At 35.3% G+C, this 8,480-nt stretch overlaps 1 pseudogene across 1 annotated transcript; it reads right to left on the reverse strand.

The window, feature by feature from the left end:
- Positions 1 to 1,824: 1,824 nt before the first annotated feature.
- Positions 1,825 to 6,996, reverse strand: LOC143591486 (putative acyl-CoA dehydrogenase IBR3; annotated as a pseudogene). The gene is made up of 16 exons (XR_013145696.1): positions 6,835 to 6,996; positions 6,620 to 6,760; positions 6,391 to 6,522; positions 5,733 to 5,918; positions 5,318 to 5,395; positions 5,118 to 5,234; positions 4,944 to 5,042; positions 4,748 to 4,865; positions 4,435 to 4,664; positions 4,156 to 4,350; positions 3,935 to 4,077; positions 3,593 to 3,677; positions 3,298 to 3,507; positions 3,067 to 3,219; positions 2,891 to 2,995; positions 1,825 to 2,154 (listed from the first exon to the last, which is right to left on the reverse strand). The product of XR_013145696.1 is annotated as a putative acyl-CoA dehydrogenase IBR3 (transcript).
- Between the last annotated feature and the right edge of the window lie 1,484 nt (positions 6,997 to 8,480).

An 8,480-nucleotide genomic window follows, 5' to 3' on the forward strand; every position in this document is an offset into this window, starting at 1 on the left:
CCAAGTTGATGATATGTGCAACACATCGAACATGAAAAAAATCCCCGAAATAAGGTGGTGAATATTTAATGATAATTTTTTCGGCCGCCTTAGTATTGTTTGATGCGTTGTCAAACGAAATCGAAAATATTTTATTTCTCAAATTGTAAGTCGTTATAACTTCATCAAGCAAGTCAAACAATTTTTCAGCAGTATGTGGGTACGGGAAGTTTTCAAAAGCTATGGTTCGTTTCATCAGTTGCCATGTCACCGGATCAACCCAATGAGCGGTGACACATATGTATGATTCGGGCAACCCGTGTGGTGCCGACCAAACATCGGTAGTTAAACTAACCATGACTTCTAAAGAATGAAAAGACTCGATTAACTCTTTTTTAGCACACTCCCACAACCTGATACAATGACGTTTTAAGGTAGTACGACTTACATGTGTGTATCGCGGTTGTAGAGTTTCTCGAATCAACGACGTCAATTCCGGGTCATCAAAGTGGTTAAACGGCAAACCTCGTTGAATAACGAACTTTGCCATTCTATCTTGAACTTGAGTCGTGTTGTAACGAAATAGTGTACCATCTTTACCCAAGTCAATTTGATCGGTCGCGCCAATCCCTTTCAACGCCTTGCAATATGGCTTCTCGATGTGCTTTCTCAAAGTAGAGTTGGAATCGTGCTTTAATAGTGAACCACATAGTTTGCAACGAGCCTTTTGATAACTTTCGTCATCCACAATCAAATCCCAATTCTTCCATATGTCTTCATTGCGGTTATGGTTGACTACCGTAACAACCCTTGGGTCCTCCGTAACAGGAACGGGGGCAACAAAAACACTCTTCTTAGCCTTCTTGTTAGTTTTTTTGATGGGTGCCATAATAATGTTTAGTTGGATGGTCGGGTAACGGAACGGGTTTGCTAAAGGAGTAGTATTTTAGTTTGTTTTTGAGTTTGGTGGTGAAACAAGTGGTGGAAAACAAGTTATATATAGGTTTGGGCATCAAAAACCGGTTCCAACGGCTATATTACCGTTGGAACCGGGTCCAACGGATCTATTGTCTCTCAAAAACCCGTTCCAACGGCTATATTACCGTTGGAACCGGTTCCAACGGTAATATTACCGTTGGAACCGGTTCCAACGGCTAATTGGTGTCTAAAAAACCGGTTCCAACGGCTATATTACCGTTGGAACCGGTTCCAACGGCTAGTTTGGCTTTTGTTTGACTCTTCAAAAAAAAACCCGCCAGAACCGGTTTTTCCGGGTACGAACCGAACCGGTTACAATTAAGAACCGGGTTGGAACTGATAGTGACATACAAATAGGAGAACCGGGTACGATTTTCGGGTACAAAAATACCCAAACCGGGTATTGTACCAACCGGGTTGGAACTGGAACCGGTTCCGGTTCGGTTCCACCAGTTAGGTTCCGGAACCGGTTTTTTTGTGCACGTCTACCACCAACCAACCACCACCACTTAAGCACCGCCAACCGATTCTGACGATGGTTTTAGGGTTTCAACGAACTTCAATAATTGAGGCTTTTACTGAAATATTTTCCTAGTAAAACAACACACTTGTCTTGAATTATCAATATATACACACGGACTATGTTTATTTTTATTCAAATATGTATAGCTGTAGGTATATAAAAATCAATTCAAATTAATAGTATAGACAGTTCTTTGTCCAATTTCTAAAAAAAATTAATGATTAATCAAAAAAATTAAAATATCTATAAAATATATTTAAAAGGTTGTAGATATTAATGACAAAACTTCTAAAATTTGCTGTAAAATAAATGAATGGTCAATTACATATTTAAGCAAACATAAAATCACCACACCATGACGGTATAAATCTCTTCATATTATTACAAAACAACAGTTTATTCTTGGCACATTCTTTAAACATCTTACATCATATACTTCAATATAGTCTATTATGTATGCATATATGACACAATTTCAAACTTCAAAGTTTAGCTCTCTTTAATTCTAGTTTAGCAATTGTTCCTATATGAACTTCATCTGGGCCATCTGCAATTCTAAGAGTTCTGGCCGTAGCCCAAAGGTGCGCCAAAACAGTGTCTCCAGACACTCCGGCTGCACCATGCACTTGCATCGCCGTGTCTAGAACCTGCAGCGCCATGTTTGGAGCTGCCACCTGTCATATATCATATAATATTAATTGCAAATAGGTCAAAGCTTCAACTTCGTAAATCATTTAACTAATATTGTTCATATTATCATGAATCATGATTAATAAATCATATATTTTTTAAAATGGTCAAAAGGCACTTTCAGGTCAACCAAACTTGTTTTGGCCCGTTGCCTAACTCATATCTCAAAAGGCCTGTAAATGAACTGGCACGATCAGTGAACATTTTGTGAAATGTTCGGCAGGAAGTTCGTTTATTTAATAAACAAACTGGCATGAACAATGTTTTGCGTTCAACGCACGAACATGAACACATTTCTTGTACGTTTATTCATTTACGCTTGTGTATGTTCGTTAGTTGACGCTCGTCTACGTTCGTTCGTTATACGTTCTTTTAGTTTGTTCGTTTAAACTCATTTATGTTCGTTTGTTTACGTCTCTATACACACTCATTATAATATTTTAGGCCCGCCACGGTTTAGTTTTGTTTTATGAAATTAAAACATTACCCATTACAATGAATCCAAGTTTACTTTTTAGGCGCAGCAAATTAATGTACACGTTCCCTTTTAAACTGGTGTTCACTCGGTTATGTTCGTTCATCTATGTCCGTCTATTTGTGTCGTTTATTTTTGTGAACTGTTCGTTTATAATATTAACAAATGAACATGGACACTCATTTTTTAGCGAATGAACACAAACAAGGTTAATAGTCAACTACAATGTGAGGATTAAAGTTTACCTTGGCCATTGCAAGGGCCCCACGTGCTTTCTTGTTTCCAAACCGATCAAGTTGGTCTGCAGCTTCAAATACTAATAATCTAGTTTTCTCTAATTCTATTCGGCACTGCATTAAAATATCTCCAACATTTAAGTAACCAAAATAAATTAATAAAATAATACTATTCAAATAATCACCTTAGCTAAATCAGAAACAAATGAGCCATGTTGAGCTATTAATTTGCCAAATGTTTTTCTTTCAACAGATCTCTGAACCATTAACTGCATCCCTCGCTCCGCTGCACCGATTAACCTCATGCAGTGATGCAACCTACCGGGACCCAACCGACCCTGCAAATATTCAACACGTTTACTTCATAATCAAGTTAAACAGTCTGTTTAAAGGGTAATTTGGCGATTAATTGTCACCTGTGCAATCTCAAAGCCTCGACCCTCTCCCAACAGTATGTTCTTAGCTGGCACACGGACGTTTTCAAACCAAACCTCAGCGTGCCCGTGAGGTGCGTCATCGAACCCGAATACAGTTAAAGGTCTTATTATTTTAACACCGGGAGTATTGATGTCTACAAGAATCATGGATTGTTGCTTGTGAATTGGTGCATTGAAGTCGGTTTTCCCCTGTGTTTTCATGTGGTTAAATAAAGTCAACTCAGAAGAACCATGTTTGACCTAAAAAAGTCAACTCTCGTATAATTTAACTAACCATAAGTATAAGGAGTTTGCATCTTGGATCCATTGCTCCACTTGTCCACCATTTCTTTCCGTTTATTACATACGTATCACCTTCTCTGTTCAGGTTATTAACTTAATTAAAATTCTCGTATAATTTTAATTTTATTATTTTAATTATATAAAATTGCAGAAATTGTCCCTGTTGTTTGAACATATTGCAAGTTTGGTCTACAGATTAAAAAATTGCAAACTTAGTCCAACCATTCGTTAGAGGGCATCACGTTTAGTCCTTGCCGTTAATCCCAGATAGTTTTTAACGGAAAAGTGATGTCAAACCACGAATCATTTAAATATCCCACCATTAATAGAATACCTTTTTATAGAACACTCTATATTAGTTGCATCAGAAGAGGCAACTTGCGGTTCGGTCATTGCAAATCCAGACCGAATCGTTCCATTTAATAACGGAATCAGCCATTCTTAAAGTTGTTCTTTGTTTCCGTACCGCAATAATACCTTTAAAAAATAAAATCAAATTACTTAAGTCTTTTTAATCTATTTTTTACTAATCTTTTAAAGGTTTTAACTTTTTACCTCCATATTTCCGGTATCAGGTGCCCCACAATTGAACAACTGTGGGGCCCACACAGACCGACCCATAATCTCACAAAGGTATCCATATTCAAGATTCGAAAGGCCTGCACCCAATTGGTTGGGGAATCCCGTTCCGATGACATCATCGCGTTTTCCTCCAAAAAGAATTTCTCTTGCCCTTGCAGCACTATCAAGCTGCATTACAAGTAATAAAATTTACAAAAACTAACGTATATTAAATATTAAATATGCACTTGTAATTAATAAATATACACTTACAGGTATAAAAAGATTCCATAATCCTTCTTTCTTTGCAATCTCTTTTAACTTTTCCTCGTGTGGATGTATCGTCCAGCGTTTATCCGACTGAGCAAGCTTACTAAACTCTTGCTCCATCGGATACACACGTTCTTCAATAAATTTTATTAGTTTCTCTCTTAAATCCTTAACTTTTTTATTAGGAACAAATCTGCCTCCACTTTCTAGCCCTTGATCTTTTCCATTTGTAACTACAATTAAAAAAAACGGTCCATTAACATGTGCATAATTCACTCGTAAATTTATATTATTTAAGCAAAATAAATAAAGTTACCAGATGGAGGATTTAGTGACAAAACATTTTCCCTTTGTATATAAGACCAAGCAATTTGTATAAGATTATTCGCCTTCTCCCCTGCATCTTGGGCACGCTTTCCACCTGACGAGTTACCCTAAAATATTTAAAAAGTTTATACATTTTTTTCAAGTTATTTCAATTAAAAAAATACAAAATTATTATTCCATCATACCATGATGTATCTGCTATGGACACCAGCTAAGATTGAAGCGTCGCGAAAAAGTGAAAATGCAATATAAAACTTCCAACCGGCAGCAGGCCATGGTTTTCCCTAAAATAAAATAAAATATTATTAAATATTATAATAGTTATTATATTTAATATATGTTATATGTATCAAACTTACAGCAGCAGAACAGTAGTCTGTTAGATATTCTTCTAAAGAAGGAACTCCTTCCGGGAGGTTAAGTTCAAAACCGTTATTATGTTTCACTTTATCCTGTGTGAAATCTGCAATGTACAACTGTCGAAAAAAATAAAAAGAAAGAAAAGGTGATTAATTTTCACTTTACAAATATGTTTTAAGTAAAATAAATATGTATTTACCATACAACAGTATGCAATATCACACATTTGATTTCCAAGAGTTGATTACTCCCAATCAAGAATACCAATCACTCTATCCTGCATTTCACATAATATTAGAATATTAACAAGAAGTATTAATAAACCAAATTACGAAAAAAAATTATACTCCCTCCGTCCCTTTGAAAGTGTCTACATTTCCTTTTTAGTTTGTCCCATTACAAATGTCCAATTTCAAACTTTATTAATTAATTTCCAATTTTACCCTTAAAATACAATCATTCCAACTTTCTTAAATTTTGTCTTTTTATATATGTCAAGGGCATTATAGTAATTTGTTAAGAAAAAAGTGCAATCATTCAAACTTTCTTAAATTTTGTGTTTTTCAAACTATGACACTTGTAGAGGGACGGAGGGAGTAATACATAATGCAAACCTCAATAGGATGAAAGACTAAATTATCCATCCGAAAATCGCCATGAACAAGACCTGCTTTGCTTCCGGAAGAATCGTCAGACGGTATATTCTCACGCAACCACTTAATCAACTCCAACATTTTAGGGTTCCTTTCGGATTTTCCTTCACCAGTTGAAGCGATATACTGATTTGCCCACCTTTCGACCTTTAATATTTTCACGAAAAAAGTATTATTCGTGATGCCAATAAAATATAGAAAAAATCACGAAAATATCCATTTTGACAGAGAAAGTTAACAAAATAGCGTTGACTTTAAATAATTACAGATCAACCAGAGCCCGACAAGTGTCTTTTGCGCAGCAGATTTCTATCTGGCTCACTGCGTCGGAGGCCCCACGAATTAAAAAACTTGATTTTCTTTACAAAATAAAATCGCGCAAGAGATTTAATCAAGGGTTTAATCAGTCAGTGATCTGTGACACGAGTCCTTTGATTGGTGGAAACTATTTGAAATTAAATAAAAAGTTATGGTTATTTTTTAATTTCAAAAGGTCAAGTTCATTTTGTTAATATCCTCCGTCAAAATGAATATTTTTATGACTTTCCCTATAATCTATAATCCATATTTACAAAAAAATGAAAAAAGGTCAAAATTTCATGGTTTAAAGTCAACACACCTGTCGTTGACAGTAATTGTTTCGTCGCCCAAAGCTTCCCAAACCAATTGCATACACGTCAACAGAATGAAGAGAAGCTAAAGCATTAGAAGTTGCATGGTATAAAGCCCTCCTTTTATCAGGCGCCACACCCTATCATAAAAATTTACAGATAATAAACATATTAATATATAACTAATTACAATCCAAGTAACGATTTACAAAATAAACCAGAGGCTCGGGTTCATACAGGTAACATCGGGTCTAGATATATCCGCCCCTCCAAAAACTCCATAATATAAAACGGAGTTCCGATCACACTCGAATCGGTACACAAACAGAACACTTTGGGTACAGGAACGAGTGTATGAGTACCTAATGCATTAAGCACCTGTCACATTAATTAAACTTATGAAATCAATCGCGCAAACACGAAAATATATATACGTATAATTAGTTAATTACCTGAAACTCTCTCTCGACAGCATGAGCGGATTGAAGAAGCTTCCCAGGGGGCTTCTTTCTCATAACATACCTCTTAACCAAATGACCTGATTGTAATTCTAGAAGATATGTAGGGTTTGATTGTCCATGCCCAAACTGATCAACAATAATATTAGTAGGTAAGAATAATAATTACAAAGATTTACATATGCTTAAAACCAATGCTCATATTAGGGGTGTGCATAAACCGGAAAAACCGAGTTGAAACCGAAACACCAAAAAAATAAATAAATAAAACGAATTAGAAACCGACGGTTCAGTTTTGGTTCTGTTTTGTGAATAACCAAAAAAAACCGATTTGGTGACTTACTTTTTTGTTGAATCGTTTATGTTTTATAAACTTGGATATTTGTTTTATTTTTAACATTGATCAGTGAGATTGAAACATTTTAAAGAATTAAAGATGCAATATTCTACGCACCAAAATGTGCAATATACTATTAATTATTAATCTTTTTTAAAAAAAATTTAGGCCTAATTTCAGTATATCATGGGTCAAACTTCTTTGGCCCAAAAATTACGATTAGAATAACCAAAAAAACTGAATTGAACACGAAAACCGAACGGTTTTGAAAAAAACAAACAGGTTTGAGAATGTATGATAAAAAGAACAGGGGTTATTGTTATTGTTATGGTGATTGTGCGTTGGGAATAACGAAGGGGTTGAACTAAATACTTGGTATATGCTTACGTCGGTCGTTTAATGTAGCAGTTGTCTTTTTTGGACTAACTCAGTATATCTCATAATTATGTCTAAAAGAACTTATACAAAAAAAAAAAAAAAAAAGTTATGTCTACAAAGTAGTAGAAAAGGTTATGATAATAATGGTGCTTTTGATTGGATGATGGAACGGTGTTAGATGAAATATAGCCGGAAAGGTTGACCCAGGTGGCTAAAGTGTACCCGTTCTTTACTAGACCGGTACCGGTGTCGAAATCGGTACTGATTTGGTATTGTCGGTATCGAATTATTATCAAAGTTTTGAGTTTCGGTATCAATACGGTACCGGTATTTCCTGAATGGTACCATCATGATACCGGTACCGAACAGAAAATTACGTTACCCGTACCAAGAATTTACAATTTTTGGGATTAGGATTTACGATACCGATCCCATCCCTAATCTTTACCTATGGCCCCGTGATAAATGAATAAAACAACAAATTTTACATGTTTGTTGGTCGTTCTTGATAATGTAATAAGGTGGTTTGTATATAAATAAGATGTTAAGGGTTTAATCTCTACAGTGTGTGTAACAATTAATGGTAAAAGAAAAGAAACAAATTTTACATGTCAAATTATCTCTTTTATACCCACAAAATGTGGTTCAGTGCAGTAGCGGACATACATATAGCTCCGCTACGGCTCAACTTTTTACCGGTAGTGTAAAAAAAATTTGACCGATTTTCGTGTTTTGTAACTGCTGGAAAAAAATAACGTTACCACTAAGATGTTAAGCCCAAGCAATCTATGTTTTAAACCCAATCAAAAGCCAAAGCCCAAACAAAAAAACCCATTAACCCAACCCAACCAAACCACCTTTCACCGCTTATAAAAAAAAAAAAAACATTTGAAGTTGTTTTGTGAGAACAACCTGGATATTGGTA

Source organism: Bidens hawaiensis, unplaced genomic scaffold, assembly GCF_021521415.1.
Source record: "Bidens hawaiensis isolate Kalapana, Puna unplaced genomic scaffold, B.hawaiensis_p1.1 tig00039707_1, whole genome shotgun sequence".
NCBI lineage: Eukaryota > Viridiplantae > Streptophyta > Magnoliopsida > Asterales > Asteraceae > Bidens > Bidens hawaiensis.